The sequence below is a fragment of the Arachis ipaensis genome, chromosome B3 (assembly GCF_059453495.1).
Source record: "Arachis ipaensis isolate K30076 ecotype BB chromosome B3, ASM5945349v1, whole genome shotgun sequence".
Classification (NCBI taxonomy): domain Eukaryota; kingdom Viridiplantae; phylum Streptophyta; class Magnoliopsida; order Fabales; family Fabaceae; genus Arachis; species Arachis ipaensis.
In genome coordinates this window covers 29,285,448-29,290,375 of record NC_142438.1, presented here as the reverse complement: position 1 = coordinate 29,290,375, position 4,928 = coordinate 29,285,448, and positions in this window count along the sequence as shown.

Here is a 4,928-nt window from a genome sequence, read left to right as displayed (position 1 = left end):
TGGAGAGGCATTTGCTCCAGAGCCTCTACAAAAGGAATGTTGATCTGCAGCTTCTTGAAGACATCTAAAAATTTAGAAAATTACTTTTCTTTGGATGCCTTCTGAAGTCTCTGAGAATATGGCATTTTTGGCTTGTATTCAGGAGCCTTTGGCAAGGTGGGATAAGTGTCAAGAGAGTCAGAAAACGGGTTGTCTGCACGTTTAGGAGGCGCGTGCTCTACATCTCCCTTCTTCTCCTCTGGAGCTTCCTTTTCAACTAGCTCTTCATTAGCCTTGGCCTCAGAGCCAGCTACTTTACCACTTCTCAATTGAATAACCTTGCAATCTTCTCTTGGGTTCACCACTGTATCACCTGAAAATGTACTTGCAGACCTCCCAGATATTTGTTTGCTCAGTTGGCCCATTTACATTTCCAAGTTTCTAATGGAAGCTCTGGTTTCCTGCATAAAACTCTTCATCATCTCCTAATTAGAATCTTCTTGGCATTTAGAGTTTGCATGCTGAGGTAGTTGTTGCTGCTGAGACTGAAATTGGCGGTTATTGTAATTGTTCTGTTGGAAGCCGCCCTGAAAATTATTGTTGAAGTTCTAAGGTCTCTGAGGTTGGTCCTTCCATCCAAAATTTGGGTGATTCCTCCACCTTTGATTGTATGTCTTGGAATATGGATCATTGTTGGGATTCCTAGGACCACTCCCCATGTAATTGACCTGTTCAGAAGATGGTTGAGCATAATCATAATTATTATTTTGCACAAAATTACCTGTCATGTCATAAGAGACTTCCTATGGTGGATTTTGGGTGTTGATAGCTGAGACTTGCATGCCACCCATCTGTTGAGTAAGTAGATTTATTTGCTGAGACATAAGCTTATTCTGAGCAAGAAGAGCATTAACAGCTTCCACTTCCAACACGCCTCTCTTCTAAGAGGTCTCAGAGTTCACAGGATTCCTGTTAGATGAGTATAAATATTGGTTGCTAGCAACCAATTCAATAAGCTCAATAGTTTCCTCTGGTGTCTTCTTCTTGTGCAATGAACCACCTGCAGAGGTATCTAAGCTCATCTTGGACATCTCACCCAAGCCTTCATAAAAGATATCTAGTTGGGTCCATTTAGAGAACATGTCCGGAGGGCATTGCCTAGTTAGTAGCTTATATCTCTTCCAAGCTTCATACAGAGTTTTACCCTCCTTTTTCCTGAAAGTCTAAACCTTCAACCTGAGCTTAGTCAGCTTCTTTGGTAGAAAAAATTTAGTAAAAAACTCTGTAACAACCTTTTTCCAAGTATTTAGACTCTCCTTGGGTTGGGAATCTAGCCATAGCTTTGCTTTATCCCTCAGAGCAAACGGGAAGAGCATGAGTTTGTACACCTCTGGGTTCACTCCATTTGTCTTCACAGTATCACATATCTGCAAAAAGTCAAAAATAAATTGATTTGGATTTTCATGAGGAAGTCCATGATACTGTCAGTTTTGTTACACCAGGGTGACCAATTGTGGCTTCAACTCAAAGTTGTTCGCAGCTATAGGAGGCACCACAATGCTTTTTCCATAAAGATCTGCAGTAGGGGCAGAATAAGAGCCAAGCACTCTCCTTTGTTCATCATCCCCATTCGGATTTGCCACATTGGCATTAACAGCATTATTATTATCCATGGTGGACTTTGCAGCCTTGTAAAGTCTTGCTTGTTGTAAACGTCGCCTACAAGTCCTTTCAGGTTCAGGATCAAAGTCTAACAGAGGTTCCTTGTCCCTGTTCCTGCTCATAAACAGACAGAAGACAAGAAAAGATGAGATTCTCTACGTCAAAGTACAGAGAACTCTCAGTGAGGTAACCTGTGTAAAGAAATAAAATAAAAATACTAAATAAATAAATAAATAAATAAAATAAAAAAATTAACAGGGAAAATAAATAGGAAAAATAAAATCAACTAGGTAACACTGAACTTAATTTCAGAAATTAAGGAAAAATATTAATACTATTATTAAAGAAATTTTCGAAAATGATAAGGCAAAATTTAAATAAAATTAAAACTAAAACTCCTAATCTAAGCAATCAAACAACTGATAGTTGTTAATTACAGTCAATCCCCGGCAATGGCACCAAAAACTTGGTGCGAATTTTTTAACCACAGACTAACCGGCAAGTGCACCGGGTCGTACCAAGTAATACCTCAGGTGAGTGAGAGTCGATTTCACGAGGATTGATGGATCAAGCAACAATAATTGAGTGATAGACTTAGTCAGGAAAATAGAAAGTAATGTTTGGGAGTTTAAAAGACATTAAATATATAAAGAATATTAAAGATAGACAGATAAATAAGTTGAGAATGAAAGATGGAGAAGGCAGTTAAGGTTTCAGAGTTATCTATTTTTCCAGATTAACTTTTCTTACTAACTATTTTAATCATGCAGGATTCAATTTATGGTAAACTATATGTGACTAGACCCTAATTCCTTAGACATTTCTAGTCTCCTCTAAAATTCATCAACAGCCAATTTCTTGGTCAATTAATTCCAATTAGAGGGTGATGATCAAATTCCAGTTTATATGCCACAAGAACTCTAATTACCCAAAAATAAAAGGATTATATGTCACGTATTTCGTTAAATCTAGATAATTAAAATTTAGGAGAATATGTTTTCAAGTTGTTGTTCAAGTAAAGAGCTTTTCCAAGTTATACAAGAACTCAAATAAAAAGAGGGTCATACTTCCGTTCCACCCAAATTCATAAGATAAAGAGCGAAAACAATTCTTAAATTATAAATCCATACATGAATTAAAATAGAAAATGCAATAAAATCAATCCATACAAATAGACAGAGCTCCTAACCTTAACAATGGAGGATTAGTTGCTCATGGTTCAAAGAGAAAGACTAGGATTGTGGTAAACTGTAAAATACGGAATGTAAATTGGAATAGAATGGGATGGATCCCCAAAAGAGAAGTTTCTTTTCCCTTTTATATCAAATCCTAATTAATTTAAAATCTATTATCTAAAACTAAAATATTATCTTTTTCTAAAAATAATATTTGAATTTAAATCAGAATAATCAGCAAGTCTTCAGTTGATGGGTGGGGACCACTTGTTTTGTCCATTCTGCAGCTTCTAATCTGTATTTTCTGGGTTGGAAACTGGGTCAAAACAGCCCAGAAATCACCCCCAGCATTTTTCTGCATTTTCTGCACGTGGCGCATGTCACGCGTACACGTAAGTCACGCGTACGCGTCGATGGTCTTCTTCACGTGTCACGCGTACGCGTCAGTCACGCGCACGCGTCAGTCACGCGCACGCGTCGCTGAGCGAATCTTCAAATCACGCGTACGCGTCGCTCCTCGCTGCCATCTCCTTTGATTCTTGTGCTGCAAAAACTCCATCAAATCCAGCCGAATGCTACCTAAAATAAACAAAATCGCAAAAAAAAAAAACTCAAAGTAGCATCCATATTGGCTAAAAGATAATTAATTCTTTATTAAACTCAACAAATTAGATGCAAATTCACTAGAAAAAGATAGGAAAGATGCTCACGCATAAAAAACCAGCACAACTCAAGCACAACTCTCTGGAATTTGGTTGTCGCTCATCGAGGCGTATGCGTTGGCCATGCGCACGCGTGGGTAGTGAAAATTTGAAAACGACGCGTGCGCGTCAGCCACGCATATGCGTGGGAGTGCGTTCTGCCAAAAATTTTACTAAATTAAAAAGCTGCAGAATTCACAGATTCAAACCCCAATCTTCCGACGGGCATAACTTCTCCGTTTTAAATCATTTTTCATCCGTTATTCGAACGACATAACCACCCGGATCCAATTTCGTTTCTAAACTAACTTGGCACAAATCGGGAATCCGGAGTTCAAGTTATGCTCCATCAAAGTATGCCCAAAAACCACATTTTTTTCATACAAATTAAAACCACAAAGTGCCATTTTCAAAACAACCCAATTCCAACCCTTTTTAAAATCAAGGAAAACATACCAAAAATCAACTCAAGCCTCGTTAACCCATACATTTACATTCTTATCAAGTTCACAAAATCACCATCCCACCATTTTAATCCATCTCAATCAAATAAATCAATATCAAACACATTATCATGTCATATACTCTTCCTCATCCCAATTTCCAACAACTCCATATCCAATCAACCATCATGACATACAATCAACATCACCCCCACCATCAACATGGTTTTACTCACAATTCAACCTCAACCATTCATCAAGTATATATTAAAACATGCATAATTCTCATGCATCATACCATCACAACATCAATATTCATAATCACTTATATGACCACACAATATATCTCAACCATTCAACAACATCAACAATTCAATTTCTATCTTAGGGCCTCTAGCCTAAGTTTTCATACCACATTACATTTTAGATACAGGAAACCGAGACCATACCTTAGCCACTTTTCCGCTTAACCCGGAACACCTCCAAATCACTTTTTCACAAGCTCACCAAGCTTCAACACCTCCAAGAATAGATTTTTAGCACACTAAATCCCTCTTCCAAGCTTTCTAAAACCTCAATCAAGCTTCAATATTCACATACACACTACCTAAGCCACAATTATCACATCCAAACACAACAACTCAATACCCAACATCATAAACCAACAAATTCTCCTAGGGTTGAGAATCTTACCACACCCAAGAATCAAGAAGATAAGGTTACTCTTCTCCTTCAAGCTAGTTGGGTCCTATAACATCAAAGAGCCCAAAATTTCAACATTTTTTCCCAATAAATTCGAATTTAAGGCTGAGAAAACTGGACTAATTTCATGGCTTACCTCAAGAACAAAGTAGTGAGTTTTGTAGAACTCTTCGCGGTGAACACGTGGCCGCAAACAGTGCGGCAATCGGAGCTCCGGATCAAAAGTTATGGTGGTTTGAAGATCAAATAAGGGTAGAACTTTGAGA